Here is a 20,846-nt window from a genome sequence, read left to right as displayed (position 1 = left end):
GAATGCCCAGGTCCTAAGCTGCCACACAAGTTCTTCAGACCCCCAAGTTTGACCCCACGATGGTGACATATATGTCCAAAAACCTGCAGGGACCCCAGGAAAGGAGCCGAAGGTAGTTTTAGAAGTGCCCAGGATAAGCTTCTGGACATTGATGGCCCATTGTCCCAATTGTTCTTGATGGCTGAACAAGCGATCATGTCTGATACCCCAAATGGACATCTCCCCTGCCAGGGAGTGGATTCAGCGTTGCAGCATCATGCTGGGTAATGCTAACTTAGCCCTCTGAACCGAGCGACGCCAGGCTGCTCTCATGTGCCAAGACCCTTGCCTTATGGATCTTGGGAGCAAGGAGATGGGTCCAGCTGCCGACAGTCTCCTTTTCTGGGATGCTTTTATAAAGGAGCTATGTAAGCATGTGAACTTTTTCGCCTCCTTCACAAAAGCCCAATCCTCCATAAGCTTTTTCCTCATGGAGTTGGAACGCCAGCCGTTCAACCACCAGAGGCTTCCATTCAGGCACCAGAGGCTACCAGTCGTCAGGCAGGGTACCACTTTCGGGGTCTTCCTCATACATTTTTCTATTCCCCCGTTCAACATGCCCTTCCTTTTCTCCCCTAGCTTTTTCTTCCCCAACAGGAGCTAGTGGACTCGAAAATTCACATACTATCCCAGAAGGGCGCCATAGAACCCATGTCATGGGTCCTCCTCACTTTGTCAGCAACATCTTCCTGGTTCCCAAGAAGTCGGGGAAATCTAACCCGTTATAAAGCTCAGAAGCCTCAACATCTTTTTCACCTGCCTTCACTTCAGAAAGAAGGCATCCATCTCTTCAGAGATCTTCAACTAGAGGGCAACTAGCTTACGTCTGGATCTCAAGGATGCCTATCTCGCAGTCCCTGTCCACCAGGATCACTGCCAGTTTCTTAAATTCTTATGGCACAATGAGCTTCAGCAGTTCACCTGCCTTCCCTTTGGACTCTTTTCTTTCAGACCCAGGAGATCCGCAGGGTGCTATGCTCCAAGACGATTCCACTTCGAATTCTAGCTCGCATTGTGGGCCTTCTCTCCTCGTCCATCCAAGCAATCGTTCCTGCTCCGCTCCACTATCAAGCTCTTTCCATCCTATGATCAACAGATCACCCTCTCGACGGAGGTCAAGGCTAAAGCTCATGGGATGGCTACAATACATGGAGGCATGGAATGGTCGAGCTATCTTCATCTCCCTTCCCGACATAGTCCTTGTATCTGACGCCAGCTTTTACTGTTGTGGGGTTCCAAACCTTCCGGAGTGACTGATGGTCGATGGTCAGCAGAGGAGAGACAATTGCACATCAATTGTTTGGAACGGGCTCCTTTGCCATTCGGAGCTTGGCCACGGGTTGCTCCAACTTTTGCCTTCTCCTTTGGATAGGCAACATCTCGGCGGTCCAGTACATCAACCTTCTGGGATCAATATGATTTCTGCCTGGCCAACCACATCACACAAAGCAGAATATCTTCCAGGCTCCAATAACACGGTGGCAGACCGGTTTTCCTGTCATTTGAGGGATGCCAGTGATTGGAAGCTGGACTCTGCGGTCTTCCAGCGTCTGGACTCTTGGTGGGATCAATTTTCTATTGATCTCTTTGCATCCAGACTGAATGCTCCAGATTCAGAATGTGCCGCAGTGCACGCCTTCCTACAGACTTGGCCTCCATCCGGGGGTTATGCTTTTCCGCCTTCGCTCTGATTCCTCAGGTGTTTTGCATGATCGGATCTGTGCTTCTCATCACACCCCTCTGGCTGCCTCTACCCTGGGCCCCGTCACTCCTGGAACAGCCTGCAAGGACACCGCTTCTCCTTCTGTCAGTCCTGAACCTTCTTCGGGATCCGGACCGTCAGTTTCACCCCCTCATCCTTAACAGCGTGGAGCCTCTCCAGCGATCTGGAGATTTGTTCCAACTTTCAGAGGATGCTGACATGCTTCAGGCACCGGACGAGCTTACGCTTATGCTTGGAGGTCCTGGGTGTCTTGGTGTCTGGAAGAGCAGGATGATCCATTCTAGACCCCTGTAATTGCTGTTGTTAACTTTCTATCTCTCCTTTCTTCCAAGGGGAAGTCTTACCGTACCCTGAATGCCTTAAATCAGCCATCTCGCTTCTCATGCTCTGGTCTTGGGTGCTCCCCAGGGTAGGCATCCTCTGGTCTGCCGTCTTTTGCGCAGGGACCAGTTATCTCGTCCCCTGGGTCCTAGGCATTCGTCTCTCTGGGCCATCCAGAAGGTATTGGATTTTCTGAAATCCTGGCCTAACAATACTTCTCTCTCTTAAACATCTTTCGGCCGAACTTGCTTTGCTTCTGGCTTTAGTTTGCTTTTGCAGCATTTCCGAGGCTTTCGATGCTGATGTCATTTCTTTCTCTCCGGGTGGTTTTCTCGCTTTGTTGCACCAAATCATTTTCTTTGGCTTTCTCCCAACCCATACTTTCCAGAGCAGCCGCTTTTGTGTGTGGCTTACTTGTCTCAGCAGTACCTTCTGTCCACAGACTCTCATCGTCCGAGGGGTTCCCATCAGCTGCTTCTCTCGTATGTTTAAAAACAAACCAATCCCGTTCCCGGGATCAAAAATACCCTTATTATAACCCCACCCTAAAACATAACTTTTATTAATATGTTTGTTAAAAGGTATAACCAAAAAAAGATTTTTAAAAACACCAGTGTCATCAGTCCTACCATGAAAGGTATACGTCACTGTAACATGAGGGCATATGCCCACAGTTGTATAACACTAATAATCAGATCATATATACTGTTGATGGCTGCAGTCCTAACAACAGAAATAATTAAATTATGACCAGTGACACAGGCTTATTAAAAACTCAGACGAATAGCCCCCCTCACATGTTTTGCTCCTCAGAGCTTCATCAGAGGTCTGGGCTAATGAGGAACGGGATTGGTTTGTTTTTAGTTGTAACTTACGCTTGTCCTCGCTGGGGCATTATTTTGGAATTGTTCTCTCGTATGTTTCACCCTTCCGTCTGGTATCTTCTCATCCCATCGCTAGATGGGTGTGCTGGCTTTTGGGTCTGGCCGGGATTGACCCCAGTTTCAGGGTTCATTTGTTCAAAGGGGCAGCAGCCTCTGGTGCTGTGTCTCTAGGTACCCCCCTGTCGGACCTCCTGCACTCTGTGCACAGGTCCAGGACTTCTACTTTCCATACCTTTATTTTTGCCCTGCTCCCCATGCTACCTTTAATTGGCTTAGCATTAAAAATGCAAATTATGAAGCGAATAATTATCCTCCCTTTTCTTCCCGTTTCACTTACTCTGTAGCGTGGGGGTTGTGGTGTGTTTTTTAATACATTGTTATTACTGTATGTTATTGACCTTGCTATAGGATCACAGTTACTGTTACCTTTTTCTTTCAGTTTAATCGTGCCCTTCTGTGGCTCAGAGGTGGACTTCATTGGTTCCACCCGTCGGAATTAATCGTTTCATTTGGTTCCTGTTGTAACCTTCTGTTCGTATTTGTTCTTCACTTTGGGTCTGCATCAAAGAAGAGGAGGAGTGGCTGTCTTCAGGCTTTATAGTCCCTGTATTATGTTGATCGGTTATATATTTTGATTTTCATGTTTGTCTCTTTGCTGCTATTGGTGGTAGAGTGTCAGGTTCCACCTTCCTCTGCCGGGAGTATTCAAAACTTTGCTATGTTCAGGTTGTTCTACAACCACAGAGCAAGGAGACCTTCTGGAGTTATCTGTCCGGAAGGTGGCTGGGAACATACAGAGCTGTGCAGGTATTGCTGGGATGGGACTTTCTCTGTCCGTTCCTTTTTTCATCATGAATTACAGCAGCGTATCAGAAGTTGCGGACTCTGAAGGTGAGAGGGACGTTGATAAAATACACTAATGCTCTCACTGAATCTCAATGGTGCATTATTATAATGCCCCCCCTTCCCCCCAGTTTCACTACTACAGACATTTACCCTGGCCATCCCTGGAACTGGTTTTGGCCAGCAATAGATGGAGGTTGGGACCCTATTGTATTGTTAATCCCTTTACTGCCCCTGTTGTCTCTGGGAGGCAGATTAAGGGAGTGGTTTGTGTTCCAATATCTTGGTTTATGTTAATGTGTGTTTTGCTGGATATATCCAGCCCTATGTGTCAAAAATAAATCAGTCTTTGTTTTGGTTTTACCCTACACTGAGTCTCGGCTAGTGAATGGGGAACCGGGGAATTGTGGTGGCCCAAGCTAAGGGAGCACAAACCAGCGGAGGTAGTCGGTCAGATTAGCCAGCTCCGTGACAGGAACTTTTACGGGATGACCTTTTTAATATTTTTCCAGAAGCTTCCAGAAGCATTATTACGCTCATTTTTAAGAAGGGTGATAGATCAAAACTGGAGAACTAGAGGCCTATCACCCTTTTGAATGGAGACTATAAAATGATGGCCAAGATTTTAGCTAATAGAACAAAAGCTGTCATAGATCAGATCTGTGGTATCCCAGGATGTGCTATCTGGGAACACCTAAATGTAATACCTGATCAATCAGTTGATTGTTTCACTATTGGATGGAAGTCAGACACCTTCTGTCCAGACCCAGTATTAAAATTCTGGGAGTGTTTTTTTATTAAGCATATAATGGCAAGAGATCATGGGATATGGTTTTGGAAAAATGAAAACGCAAAATAGAATTATGGCAAACCCTAAAGCTGACAATGGAAGGGAGAATTTTAATCATCAAGGCAATACTCTTGCCAATAATTATGTATTTAGGAGTGGTATTTGTGACTTGTATGCAGAGAAACTTATGCGTGTTTTATGTTTTTCTGGAACTCCAGAAGTGAGGAACTTAAAAGAGAGAAAGCGTGCAAAAATGTGAATGATGGTAAGGGGATGCCTCATGTGAAGCATATTTTATATATAAAGTTTTTTTTTAACTATGTGTTTTAAAAACTTTTACAAGGAATGTACTTTTGCTTATTTTTTACGCTACATGGCTGGTCATATTTTTAGGAAATATAACTTTTACTCGCAGTCTTTTAACTTTCCTATACTTTTAAATCTGCCAAAGCTGTATGTCTTTTTAAAGGAAACAATACAATTGTATCACCTCCAATATTTTAGCCTGGATATTTTAGCAAATCCAAAGAAGTTGACTGCTGCTATATTATGAAGGGAAGAAACTGAGCAAGTGGCACAATACTCTCTCATCCAGAAGAGTTTGGCAGAATGTATGTTGCCGCTTTCTTGCCAACTCTGAGAGAGATCTTGCATGGCAGGTAGTGCACGAATGTTTGCCTACTAGGCAATTTCAGCACAGGAGAGGTTTTTGTGCCACTGCTAAGTGCCCCAGAGATCCGTGTACCCAAGATGAGACAGTGATGCATATATTTTGGAACTGCTTTTATGCGCAGGACATATGGGAAAAGGCAAGCCCACTTTTAAAATTTGTGGCCTCTGGTTTTTTAAGCTATACAGTTGTTTTATATGGTCTTTTTACCAGACCAGGATTATTTTACTGTTTCATAAAGAATATATAGATCCTTCCATTTGTCTTAAGATGGCTTTAAGTGGTACGTACACACAGTTTTTAAAGGATTGCAAAGGCATGGGTTCAATGAACGCAAAGAGACTTTGGTGTCTTAATAGGTGGAACATTTTACTTGCATGAACGTCCCAAAGACTGGTTTTATGTATTTATTCTAATCTTATGTAAAATGTTTTAATTCACTTTATCATTTTAAATGTTCCATTATGTCCTTTAACCTTTTTTAAAGTATTTATTGTACTGTAGCATATAGCTAATAAAAATCCCTGTACCTGACCCTTTATTGTTCCTGCCATGTGCCCCTCCAGAGGGCTTCCGGCTGTGCACCCCTCCAGAGGGCTTCCTGCCAAGAGACTTATTACCTGTACGTATTTGTCCTGTCAGTTTCCTCAGTACAGACTATATCCTAGTATTCTGCCTGTGGTGTACTTCTTTGCACCTGTCTGTATCATCCCACAGTTATTATGCATCATGGGGTACAGACAGAACAGGATGATACTTGTGAATTTCTTGACAAATTCACAAGTTGGTCAAGAAAAGCACTTGCCGGTACTTACACACCTGTTTATCCAGTATCCAGGGTCTATAAAGCCCAGCCCAGCACAACAGAGACTCTGCCACCAGATCTTGTAGTGGCTTCCAACAGGCCTGTTATATGTCGAGCGGATCCGCATGTGTTTGAGAAAACTTTGCTATCCTCAGGTTGTTCTACAACCACTAGTGGCCACCCTTCTCTCTCTGGAGCACCCAGACCTCATTTTCACTAGCAGCTGGGCCTTGTTACCTGGATTACCCTGCCTATATAAACCTTCAGTCAGGGCCTTTGCATTAATGTGTTTGGACCGCTTTGCTATGGCACTGTATGGGCCCCGCCAGAGGGCTTCCTGTCGCTGGGCCCCGCCAGAGGGCTTCCTGCCGCTGGGCCCCACCAGAGGACTTCCTGCCAAGAGACTTATTACCTGTACTTATTTGTCCTGCCAGTTTCCTCAATACAGACTATATCCTAGTATTCTGCCTGTGGTGTACTTCTTTGCGTCTGGGCTCCTACCCGACCTGCTTACCCGGTTTGTGACATAGAGTAAAGATGTTATGCAAATTATTTTCCTCCTGTCTTTATTAAAATTTTGATTATATTTTTTTCATTGAGAATAAACAGAGAAAAAAAAGTCAAACATTTTCACATACATATAAACATATACATACAATACATCTTGACAAAACATAAGGAGAGAGAAAAAAACCAAAAAAAACACTTAGCTAAAAGCTGCATTATGGATTTGTGGAGACTAGTGGTCCCGAAATGTTTCGATATTCAATAGTCAATTCATCTTATCAAGAGTGAGAATAAACAGTCAACAGACCCAAGCATTATCTCGTAGATTCCTCCAACCTAACCAGCCAAAAATCCCATACCCTAGATTTTTTTTCCGAAAAAAAGTAAGATTTATATAACTGTCTTTCCATTTTTATTTGGAATTTCAGCTGGGAGATTACCATATTCCATGGCATTGAGAGATTTTGTTTCCACAGACGAGCAATCATAATTTTCACTGCAATAAAACAGTGAATAATAAACAGTTTTTCCTTGATACTGCAATTTGGCCACTCTAGGTGTAGTAAAGCACTTACGGGAGATCGGTTAATAGTCTTTGCTGTTAAAGCAAAGATTAAATCATATATTTTACACCATAGGTTTTTAACGCCCACACAATTCCACCAAATATGGACAAAATTCCCCTTCTCTACTTTGCATCTCCAGCAAATGTCTGAGCAATTTGTATACATCTTGTGCAGTCTTGTGGGGACCAGGTACCATCTATTCAGTATTTTGAACTGAGTTTCAGCTAACGACAATGAATGGATGGATACCGTAACATCATATAGAGAGCTATACCAGTTATCCTGATCAATCTTTATATTTAATTCTTGTTCCCATATATTGATAGCTGGAGAAATATACTCAAGCATGACAAAACTAATTAAGTCTAAACATTTTGATAACACTTTGTCTACATCATTTCCTATGAATATTTTCTTAGTTCGGGTAAAGAGCTCCCGGCTAGGTTTCCATAGGTCTTTTAACAAAACATTTTTTATTCTCAAGTATTTAAATATATCAACACTAGATAAATCATATTCTTGCATTAATTGAGAAAACGGTTTGGGTCCTGTGGTGGTCATAAGTTGATCAAGAGTCAATATACCTTTAATTCTCCAGTCATCAAAATTTATGTCTGGGATGAAGAATTCTACAGATTTAAGCTTAGAAAAGGACGGAATGCCTCTGTTAAGAATTAGATTTTTCTTAATATACTCCCAAATTGGAAGGATCTGTCCTAAAATTAAATTGGAACCTTTTATATTTGAAATATGTTTTGATGTTAGAGAATACCATATGATATCAGCCAGATTATTAAAACCACGTCTCCAGCTCAATTGCATACCACCCTTCATTGAATTAGTTTTCTAATTGCAATCTATATATATATGGACTATTGTACTTGCCAAATATATATTTTTCAAAATGGGAAAACCCAAGCCGCCACATTTCGGATTCCATGCCATAATTTAACAGATTTCAATCTAGGTTTTTTAGCTTTCCATACAAAACATTCAAAACTCGCCTGTACCATTCTTATCCAGGGATCAGGCACACTTAACGGCAGCATTGAAAACATATATGACCATTTTGGAACTGTATAGGAATTTAATATGTTAGTTCTTCCCCACCAGGAGAATTCTTTGTTTCTCCAATCTTTTAACCAAGTATTGGTTAATTTCAATAATCGGATAAAGTTGGTCTCTAGTAGTGAAGACATAGATTTTGTTATGTATATACCTAGATAGATAAAATCATATTCTCTTTTGATCTGTTCAATTGAAGAGCTATCTAAGTTAATCTCTAGTAATGTTGCTTTGTTTACATTCATTTTATAGTTCGAGACCTTACTATAATATTTAAATTCTGCCATAAAATAAATTAAGGAGGCCTGTGGATTAATGATAGAAATTAATATGTCATCGGTCAGATTAATTTTTAAATCTAGATCACTAATAGGAAAGCCTTGAATATTACAATTATTTCTAATGCAAATGGCTAGAGGCTTCACAGACATTATATATAGCAATGGGGACAAAGGGCAGCCTTGTCTTGTCCCGTTTTTTAAGGCAAACCAATCAGAACATATATTTGGTCCTACTGTCCTAGCAGATGGATTAGAATAAAATTCTGATTATAAAATTTTGATTATATATGCACCAAGGCTATTATAATCTCTAATTATTCTTATCTGCCATCACTTTTTATGTTTCTATATCCGCATACCTTGCATGGAGATTTTAAGACCTTGGGCACAAGCTGCATCTAGTGTAGTGTCACGTAACCACACAGAAATAGCTGTGCCTCCACCCAAACAATAGGAACTCCTGCCCTGCAACCCTGTGACAGCATCCATGCATATTTAACATAAAGGCATCTGTTATGTATTGGGGTATTAAGCAGTCTGTTTTGCCAGTAAATGGCAGCATAATGGAAATGTGCACTTGTTCTGTTGTGTTAGGTCTCTTGTGTATATATCTTAATCTGTTGCATGTGGTTACTGGAGTAAAGAAAAGAAGTCATGTTCCACCGCTTGTCTGTGTTTGTGAGCAACATCTACATAACATTCAAATACACAAAACTGGCATCGAGGATGGGATCTCATTAAATGGACACTGCAGAAAAAATATAAAAAAGGAGTGAGGAAGTTGAACTTTTTTTTTGTTGGATTTACATATATATAAATATATCCAGCATGGCTTCTCTGGGACACATGGAGGAATTTGATCTGGCTAATCCATCTTCATGGGACTCATATGCTGACAGGTTAGTGTTTTTCCTGGAGGCTAATAAGGTGGCTGATGCTATTCAGAAAAGAGCTGTGTTACTGAGTGTTATTGGATCTAAGACTTTCAATACTGTCCGCTCATTGATATTTCCTGCTACACCAAAAGACTTCTCATTTGAAGAAATACTGGCACTGTTAAAAAAAATCATTTTGCACCCACCTCATCTGAAACAGTGAGGTGTTTCCATTTCAACATAAGAAGTCATCAACCAGGGAAAATATTGCAGCTGTCTGAAAATTGCAATTTTGGTGCCAGTTTAGAATCCTTGCTTAGGGTCAGGCTGGTGTGTGGAGTGCATGATGAAGCATTACAGAGGAGACTTCTTGCAAGACAAAACTTAACTTTTATTACTGCACAAGAAGAAGCGCTTGCATATGAGGCTGCATATTTACACTCCAAAGAGATACAATCCTCCAGCAAAGATAACCAACCTGAATTTAATCTAGTGAGGAAATGGATGTTAAATCAAAGGATTTTTCACCACCCACTAATGTCACTGATCCATTTAAAGGGACTTGTTATAGCTGCGGCGGAAAGCACAGACGTAATACATATAATTTCCGAAATGCAGGTTGCCACGTATGTAAACGTACAGGTCACATACAGAGAGTTTGCCAAAGTAAAGCCAGTGGAACACAAAACCAATATAAAAATGCAAGTACAATGCCAACCGCAGCGCACTCTGTTAATATTCCACATGCTGTTTGGGGTAGTGAAATGACTACAGGTTTACTCAAATGACTATGTAAATAAAGTGGAAAATTCACCATCAGGGCTTAAGATTTACACTGAGATTGTGCTCCAAGATGTTCCTTGCAAAATGAAAGTAGATTCCGGGTGCGCATATTCTTTGATTTCATTTGCCTTGTTTTGGCCTCATAATGGCCCTTCAATAGTACCTTGTGATATTCATCTGGTAGATTACAACAGACAAGTTGTGGATGTCAAGGGTGCTTGCTTTATACCAGTCAAATATGGTAAATTCAGAGGACACTTATGTTTATTAATTACTAAGGGACAAAGCGCAAGCTTGCTGGGTAGAGAGTGGTTTGAACCCCTAGGAATCACATTAACTGGAGTTCATAATGTATCCACAAATACACTACAGAATGTGGTTGAGGACTTTAGTGCAGTTTTCGAGGAAAGTCTTGGCATGTATAAAGGTCCTCCTGTTTCTTTTGTATTGGATCCTACAGTACCTCCAGTTCGTATGAAGCCTCGTAAAGTTCCATTAGCTCTCAGACCAAAAATAGATGCTGAGATTACACGTCTTGTAGAACAAGGTATACTTGAACCTGTGACACATCCTAAGTGTACACCCATAGTTCCAGTGATGAAACCAAATGGTGATGTCAGAATCTGCGTGGATTACAAATGTACAATCAACAAAGCATTGCAAGAGCATCCTTATCAAATTCCAGCTGTTAATCAAATTCTTACTACTTTGGCAAAGGGGAAGGTATTTGCCAAATTAGATATGGCTCAAGCCTACCAGCAGTTACCTGTGGATGATGAGGTTGCTGATGCACAAACAGTCATAACACACAAATGAGCTTTCCGAGCAAAACTTTTGCAGTTTGGAGTTTCCATTGCTCCTGGCATATTTCAGAAACTAATGGAGGACCTCTTATCTGGACTTCCGGGTGTAATTCCTTATTTTGCTGACGTTCTTATTGGAGCAGATTGTCTACAGTCATTGACTGCACAGCTACAACTTGTTTTGAAACGTTTTCTTGATGCTGGTCTAAAACTTAAAAAAGAAAAGTGTGTTTTTGGTGTAAGCAGTGTAGATTTCCTTGGTTACAGAATTGATGCACATGGCATTCATCCAACTGATTCTAAGGTTGAAGCTATCCATAGAGCTCCAGTTCTAACCAACAAACAAGAACTGCAAGCATTCCTAAGGTTGCTTAATTTTTACCATTCTTTCCTGCCTGACAAAGCCACTGTTGCTGAACCTCTGCATAGTTTACTGGATAAAGACGCTCCATGGAGGTCGACTGACGTTCATACTATAGCGTTCAATGCTGCAAAGAAGCTATTGTCTTCTGACACTGTCCTTGTTCACTATGATTTAGAGAAACCGCTCAACCTTACCTGCAATGCGTCTCCTTACGGCATTGGAGCTGTTTTGAGCCACACTTTGAGAAATGGTGTTGAGGCTCTTATTGCATTTTATTCACGGACCTTATCTACAACATAGAAGAATTATGCCCAAATTGACAGGAGGCGTTAGCTATTGTGTCCGGGGTAATAAGGTTTCATGACTATTTGTATGGGCGGAGGTTTACTATTGTAACAATCATAAACCCCACGCATGCTCAGGTGGCCCCTTATGTTGAATGCTTATGATTGTGAGTTCAAGTATCGTCTTGGTAAGGATATCATACATGCTGATGGGTTAAACCGGTTACCTTTGCCTTCTCCTGATTTCCTTGTTCCTCCTATGTCCGAGGTTCTCATGTTGGAATCTGTTTCAAACCTTCCTTTACACGCAAATGATATTGCTCGTATGTCGGCCAAGGATCCATTGCTCTCCCGTGTGCTCAACTGGGTTTGGAGGGGGTGGCCAAAAGCAAAAGTTGGAAACAAGTTCAAGCCATTTGTAGTGTGTCAACATGAACTATCTAAATATATAAAGTGTCGCGCAAAAAATAAAAAATAAAATAAAAAAAAATAAACACAATTTAAAGATATAAAATTCACCAAAATTGTGACACACACAGTGTATAATCCACCAGAAATATAATTGAACACAATACTTATATCCTCAATTAAGTGGAATTGGCATCCAACCGTTTTCAAATGGAGGCTTGTTGACATATGAAAATCAAAAACAAATAATAATCATAGTGCTTTCTATATTATATCAGTGAAAGACTTCCCCCCCAGGATAATATTGCACTCACGTAAGGTTGAGCAAAACAACTTGCTCAAACTAGACAAGCGTTGTGGGATTCCTCTCCCAAGTTGTATCTCCTCCGTTGTTTACGTCTGAACCGTTTTCTGATCCATACAAACAGCGAAATGCAGATGGGGAGACAGGATATGTATTGCAAAAAGATTTATTTGCAGCAATAAAGTGCAATGTGCTCTTGAATTAAAGTCTCAAAGTATCGGAGTCCTCTTTGTAGCTCCAACCGGTGAGAAACAGCTCCCGGGTATAACGTCAAACACCTAAACGCGTTTCGCCCTATCAGCAGGCTTCTTCAGTAGTGTGATGTTGCTCCAACTCCACCTCCCTTAAATAACTGATTCCATTCAAATTGTGTCTATTCCTGCAGCTCGTTAGGATGTATCACAGGTGTAGCCAAGTCCATATCACAGACTCTTAAGTGAAACAACAATTAGAAAGTAGTTTGTTCCAAAAGAGACACGGGAATCCGATATCAAGTACCTTAACCGGTATCCCAAAAGGAGAATTTACAAGAGTTAGACGCAATTGTACAGATGAGGAAGTCTTTTAAGAGCAGGCCAATAAAATAAAAAGTGATTTTTTACAAAATGGTTACCCAAACGATTTATTAGAAAAAACTCTGGAAGACATATTCAAAATAGAACAAAAGGACCTATTGCAACCAAGAACAGGACAGGCGAACAATAGGGAGGATATACCTCTAGTCTTGAAGTCTTTCACTGATATAATATAGAAAGCACTATGATTATTATTTGTTTTTGATTTTCATATGTCAACAAGCCTCTATTTGAAATGGTTGGATGCCAATTCCACTTAATTGAGGATATAAGTATTGTTTTCAATTATATTTCTGGTGGATTATACACTGTGTGTGTCACAATTTTGGTGAATTTTATATCTTTAAATTGTGTTTATTTTTTTTATTTTTATTTTTATTTTTTTATTTTTTTTTATTTTTTGCGCAACACTTTATATATTTATTTATTTTTGGGGTATAGGGGGTATACCTTTACTCTTATTACCACTTATTCTTTTGAGTAGTATTTACATTTTTTTTTGGAGCTATATATACTTGTATACTTTAGCGCTTGATCACTATATAAATTATCTGTAACATGAACTATCTGCCTATAAAGGTTGTCTTTTATGGGGGAACAGAGTGGTAATTCCAAATGCAGGACAAGCTCAAGTTTTACATGCCCTCCATGAGGAATAGTTCGCAATGAAAGCTTTAGCCAGAAGTTATGTTTGGTGGCCTAAAATTGATGAAGTTATTGAGAAGTGGGTAAAGAACTGTGCACCATGTAAATCCACACGTCAAAGCCTTGGTACACCCATGGGAAGTGACTAGGTCACCTTGGTCCCGTTTACATATAGATTTTGCTGGCCCTTTTCATGGGCAAATTTTTTCTTTAGTTGTTGACTCCTTTTACAAATGGTTAGAAGTTGTTCCAGTTACATCTACTACCTTGGTCACTGTCATAAAGATTCTAAGGAGTCTGTTTGCTACACATGGGATGCCGCATACTGGGTCTCCTGTGATGCCAGATGTTGGTGAACCACTAGATGATACAGGTGTCAGTTCTCCAGGAGTTGTTGTTGTTGCAGAGCCAGTTCCTTGTAGTCCACAGGACAGAGCACAGGACGATGGCCAAGCTGATGGTTCAGGCGAACCGCTCCAACCTTGGGGCGGCCCAATTATCTGAAAGACTTTGAGGTCTAGGGGGGAGGAGTGTTATGTATTGGGGTATTAAGCAGTCTGTTTTGCCAGTAGATGGCAGCATAATGGAAACGTGCACTTCTGTTGTGTTAGATCTCTTGTGTATATATCTTAATCTGTTGCATGTGGTTACTGGAGTAAAGAAAAGCATCTGCATAACATTCAAATACACAAAAGCATCAGTATCCACAAAAGTTGCACAGAAGTACCGCCATGTAGCCATATTATATTTGTATGTACAAGGTTTGGAGGTAGCATGTAGACTATGTCAGACACCATAGGAGCATTATAACATAATTATATTAAAAATATAAATTCCGGGGGCGTGGCTGGGCGGAGCTCGGTGATGGCCGCACACTAACTGAGCTCCGCTTCCAACGCGATCGCGAGCGGCACATACGCGGCACAGACCCACCTGAATCCCGCGAGGTAGACGTTCTCCCTCGGCGGGTCCGATACGCGGCGTCACCGGATGGCTTCCAGGGCCGCTAAGCGGCTCGATCGGCAGGACAGGCAGGGGAGCTTCTTCACCCCGCGCCGCAAAATGGCGGAGGACACGCGGGAGAGGCCCAGCTCTGGTGAAGCATCGCCAGCATCAGACGTTCCTGCAGAAGACTCTGAAGTAAGTCTTCCTCTCTCTGAAAAAGCCCTTAAAGCTATGTTGCTAGACCTACGCAGCTCATTACAAGGAGATTTGCGGGAACTCGCTCAGGAAATTAAAATTGATATTCAAGCATTGGGAGAAAGAACCTCTCATTTAGAAAATAAAATGGAGGAATTCAGCAATGCTCATAATGATTTAGTTGATCGATTTAACTTACTGGAAGAAGATAATGCAGCGCTTAAAACTAAATTGGCTAGCATGGAAGACCGTAGCAGACGGGCCCAGAGGAGGCTATTTCAACCCATTACGGCCATCTTACGGCAGAACAATATCAACTATAGGTGGGGATTCCCCGCTAAATTGCTGGTCCACCGGAAGGGCATCCTGAGGGTGATTACGTCACTGGAAGAAGGTACAACAGCGCTCTCGGAGTGGGGCCTCCCTTCACCTACACAGCCTCTGATGTGATCCTCTAATACCCGCTTGAGAAAAGAATGGTTTCAGAAATGAGCTATGGCACTTCCTCGCAAAACTTCCAAATGCACCTCTACCTCAAGCAACATAACCACGGCTGGTCTAATCTGACTCCTCAGCGACCTGCTTTCTTTCTTTATTATTTGCTGTTGGACTCCCACAATGTCATTTACGTCACCTCCTCGCGGACCTTCGCAACACCCGCAGACACCTACTGTACATCACGCAACATAACCAGGGCTGGTCTAATCTGACTTCTCAGCGACCTGCCTTCTTTCTTTATTATTTACTGCTGGTCTTCCACGATAATACCTGCATCACCTTTCCACGGGCATTCACGACATCCAAACACACCTACTCTACATTAAGCACAACCACGGAAGATCAACTTTGTCTCCTCAGCGACTTCCCCTATTTTTTTTTTATTTTTTTTTAACTTGCTGTTGGTTCTCCACGATGACAGCTATGGCGCTTCCTTGCAGAACTTCCAAGGACCCCTACTCCACCTCAAGCAGCACAACCACGGCTGGTCTATTCTGACTCCTCAGCGACCTGCCTCCTTTATTATTTGCTGCTGGACCTCCATGATAATATCTGAGTCGCCTCCTCACGGACATTCACGGCATCCAATCACACCTACTCTACATCAAGCACCACAACCACGGAAGGTCAACTTTGTCTCCTCAGCGATTTACCCCTATTTTTTTTTCTCCCTCTTTCTCTTCCGTCGCCCGCCTTGAAGAGAGACTATATGGCCGGTGAATTACTGTCTACTGCTGGAAGCTCCTTTATTGATACCCTCATACCGAAGTCTTAATTCATGGGTATCTGATCCACTATGATCCTGTTTGGACTCACGGGACGTTCCTCCCCCACTTAGTGGGTTTTTCTTTGGTGCTCCTGCTCTTTTGAGTATGGGTCCGCCAATATTTACAAGGTTTTTACACCTTGAGTTAATATGTTTTACCTGGTTTACTTTGAAGTGCTATTGCTACTATTTATGTTTGTGTTTCTTCCTCATGCTTCTGTTTCCCTCCAATGTAGATTCTCTACCCGCCTTTGGTGGGGGATGGCGTGTGCCGGGGCATGTGGGGCGATGTGGAGCGGCGCAGGGCTGGCTGGTTGGGGACCTGGAGAATGGGGGGTGCCTGTTCCTACGAGACAACGGTCTTTACCTATTCCGGAGGATGTGCTTCGGTTACGGATGGTGGTTGTGCGGAGAAGGAAGTCCTGCCACCGGCGCAGACTCTAGTGGAGTAGGAATACTCTTTGCCCTGACCGTTCACGTTCCCGGCCCCTCTCGTGACAATAGCGTCCGTTCTCATTCTACTCGCTCTTATTATGACCCTTAACATTTTATCTATGAATGTACGAGGCCTCAATTCCCCCCATAAACGAAAATTGGCACTACGGGAAGCCGCTAAATCTAAAGCCACGGTAGCCTGTTTTCAAGAGACCCACTTCTCTAGGAAGAATGCTCTTAAATTTTATTCCCCTGCTTTCCCTACTCACTACTCGGCAATGTCGGACGCCAAGAAACAAGGGGTTTCCATACTGTTTAGCAAGGAATGCTCTTTCCAATTGTCTTACAAATATACAGACCTACAGGGTAGACTGATTATTCTATCAGGATCACTAGATGGTTATCCTATTACGATTGCCAATTTATATGCTCCAAACACATCACAATTATCGTTCATCAAACAGAGCCTGGGGAGATGCGCGAAAATACGGAATGGTAGACTTATTATATGTGGCGATTTTAATATGGTCATTGATAGGAACCTAGACTCCACTTCTACGTCCACATCACCAGGTGTTAGGAGACACACGCCTAGCCGCCATTCTAAGCTACAACAGCTACTGACTGAATTTGATCTCCATGATGTTTGGAGATGTCAACACACAACCGAAAGAGACTACACCTTCCATTCGACGCCTCATAACACATACACTCGTATTGATTTTTTCCTTACAGACAAGACTACATTACAGACCATTACATCTTCCACGATTGGTGACATTACATGGTCCGACCATGCCCCCATTTTCCTCCACATGCCCATAGCAACTCCTCAATCAAGTGATAGGCGATGGAGATTAAATGAATCACTTCTCTTAAATCCTGACCTTTTACGGACGTTACTTACAGAACTTCGACAATTCTTTGCGTCCAACCTGACTCCTGATGTCCCACTCTCCACTGTTTGGTTGGCCCATAAGGCCTTTATCAGGGGCTTTTTCATTCAACATGGTGCTCGCCTTAAAAAAACATACAATGCAAAACTTGACGAACTACGCACTAAACTATCTGAACTCAATGACCTCAACAAACTTGCGCCCTCTCCATCACTCGCACTCCGGATAAGAGATGTTAAAAAACAATATAACGATCTCCTCCTCACACGCTCGGCTACTGCCCTCCGAAATCTTAAACAAATATTTTATTCTAAAGGCAATAAAGCCGATAGACTACTCGCTAACAAACTTAGAAAAAAACAGGCTTCATCTCGGATCCCCTACCTTTCTTCCCAAGATGGGGACCCCATCAGAAACCCTAAACTCATTGCAAATGCATTCGCCCAATATTACGCTCAACTATACAACCTTAAAGACGACACAAACACATCTCAGCCCCCTTTCCCTTCCATGGTCGAATTTTTATCCTCTCTCCCGATTCCACAGCTCTCTCCAGGCGCGCGGGGAGCCCTGGCGGACCCCATCACCCCAGCAGAGATAAAACATGCTTTAAAACAACTTAAACCACATAAGTCTCCGGGACCTGATGGTTTTCCCAACTCATACTATACTACCTTTGCTGATATCTTACTACCATATCTGACTGACCTTTTTAATGGCTTTTTTCGTGATGGTACCACCCACCAGAGATGCTTGAAGCTATGATAATTACTCTACCTAAGCCTGGTAAGCCTACTACCACATGCCCAAACTTTCGACCTATTTCATTATTAAATACGGACATCAAATTATACGCAAAAGTCCTAGCCAACCGATTAAATACTTACCTCCCTACTCTAATTAATAAAGATCAGGTCGGCTTTATTCCAGGTCGACAGGCCCCGGATAACACTAGACTTCTTATAGATATTATAGCAGACTCTGAAAATACTAAGCAGGAGTTACTACTCCTATCGCTCGATGCCGAAAAGGCATTCGATCGGCTTCACTGGGGTTATATGACACACGCCCTCAAAGCATTTCATATTCCTGACTCGTTTATCACAGCCATCACAGCACTTTATGATTCACCATCGGCGAGAGTTTTCTATTCAGGTTTTTATTCTGACAGTTTTAACATTACCAATGGCACCCGTCAGGGATGCCCTCTTTCTCCACTGATATTTGTATTAGCTCTAGAACCCTTGGCAATCGCAATTAGGAACCATTCCTCCATTCAGGGATTCTCATTTAAGAAGCAGACTCATAAAATAAGTTTATTTGCGGACGACATAATCTTAGTCCTCTCACAACCACTTATGTCGCTTCCCCCTCTGATGCAACTGTTAGAGGACTATGGTAGGGTTTCTTACTATAAAAACAATTCAAGCAAAACACAAGCACTCCCACTCAACATATCTGCCCACAATTTGTCTTTACTGCAACGCCAATATTCTTTTGACTGGAGGACTGACTTTTTAAACTACCTAGGTATCAAATTAACTAAGCGCTTCTCGTCTTTATTCCAAGCTAATTTTGTGAAATCCTGGCCAAAAATTAGAACTGATCTTCAAATGTGGACCAAATTTGAGATATCCTGGTTGGGACGAATAGCTGCTGCCAAAATGGCTGCTCTCCCTAAATTAATGTACCTTTTTCGCGCGCTTCCCATACCACTTCCTTCCGACGCCTTGCGACACTACCAAACCTCGTTTTCCATATTCATTTGGGGCAACAAAAAACCGAGATTGGCTGCGTCCACTCTTAAACTTCCCAAACAAAGGGGAGGACTGGGAGTTCCAGACCTCCGCTCCTATTACAAAGCTACACTGATGGTTACAGCATTCAAAGCTTCGGAGTGCCCTAAATGGTTGGAACTGGAATCTACCTTTACGTTTCCTTATCAAATTACAGAATTGTTATGGTTCCCTCCTTCTTTATTCCCAAAATTAAAATTGGCTCTTCCCAGTACTCGGTGGTCTCTGCGCGTCTGGAGAGAGATTATATCCAAGCTTTTGCCCTTCCCGGCTGCTCTTCCTCATGCCCCTTTATCGTTGCTTTCCCATTTTCCTAAAGATCTTAATCTCCATACTTGGATGCCCTTGGGTATCCACACCATTGGCCAACTCATGACAAAATCTGGCTTGATGTCATTTGCGGACCTCAGAGTTCGATTTGGCCTCTCTCCTTCTGAACACTACACGTATCTCCGACTAAGAAATATCCTTCGGACGGTGTTTTCCCATCCAGACTGTACTGGAAACTGCAGACTGTTAGCTTTCCTGCGCTCCCCAGGCTCTACCAGACATGCCATTTCCATATGCTATGATGCTATTGTTACACATAATTGCCCAACCAGGTTGCCCTACATGAAAGCCTGGGAAAAGGAACTCAACGCAGAGTTCTCTGACCAGGACTGGTCGTCCGCGGTATCTAGATTCATTTCGGGTGAGACTTGCTCCTTCTGCGTCCTGGGCCTCGCGTCGCTCCACAATGAGGGCTGGTGTCGCTAGCCGGTCGCCTACTCTTGAGGGGAATTAGGTGTTGCCATCAAACCGGATGGTTTTCGTTAGCGTGAGGATACGTTACTCTTGGACAATGACAGATAGTTGGAGATAGCGGTACTCCATGTATATGGCACTTCCTTTGGTTTTTCTTTTTTGTTGTTTTTTCTTTTCTTCTTCTTTTTTGTGTTCCATACTTATATATGACACTTAACACCGTACTCTCGTTTGGTAACCATGGGGAACAGAATGTTATGTTTAGGTTGTGCTCTGTTACTAATGTATTATGGTTCACAGATGGTCTTTGGGACTTCCCTTTTTTTTTTTTGCTGACATCTATACATGCACTCACGCATCCCACATTCGTAATTTACCACACAGGTTATGTGTATCCCTGTGAGTGATGCGTTACCTACACAGCCTTCTCCGTTTGGTAAAGATATCACTCTATCTATATTATAAGAATGATTTCAGACAAGATGTTCCTTTGACCGGTACTGTGCTTTATTGAACGTTTGTGATTTCTGAAATGTACACATGTACTATGTATTTGTTTCTATACGTGAACAATAAATCTTATTTAAAAAAAATATATATATATATAAATTCCAGTCATTATGGGTGTAAAAGGAGTTAAAGTGATCTGACCTGACTAAACAACATTTGGCCAGTTGAATTTACATCCTCACAGGAAGGATAGGAGGAGACTTATTTAAGTGCAAATGTAGCCCCCCAAAGCCCACATCAAAGGGCAGCTGTAAAATGGTGTATTACATTGTCTGTATAGTCTGTTTGTAAATAATGTGTGATAGTGTTAGTATTGTCTTTCAGTTCGTGTATCCATAGGATTGTAAATTGTATGTATTGTCTTTTTGATTAGTTAATCCATATGATTGTAAATTGTATGTTGTGTGATAGTATTGTCTTTTGATTTTGTAGTTAACTAATACGAATGTTAATGAAATTTACCTTTGATCCCACCCTATAAGAACTCCCTGTATGTCCTTAGTTAGTTACAATCTTTCCATCATTG

The 20,846-nt window shown here is 42.1% G+C and overlaps 1 protein-coding gene across 1 annotated transcript in view; it reads right to left on the bottom strand.

The window, feature by feature from the left end:
• The window catches only part of TERT (telomerase reverse transcriptase), a 360,451-nt gene that overhangs the window by 60,679 nt on the left and 278,926 nt on the right, over positions 1-20,846 (bottom strand). The gene's annotated exons all lie outside the window — the stretch shown is intronic.

Source organism: Spea bombifrons, chromosome 5 (genome assembly GCF_027358695.1).
Source record: "Spea bombifrons isolate aSpeBom1 chromosome 5, aSpeBom1.2.pri, whole genome shotgun sequence".
Taxonomy (NCBI): domain Eukaryota; kingdom Metazoa; phylum Chordata; class Amphibia; order Anura; family Pelobatidae; genus Spea; species Spea bombifrons.
This window is presented reverse-complemented; position numbering and strand designations above follow the sequence as displayed.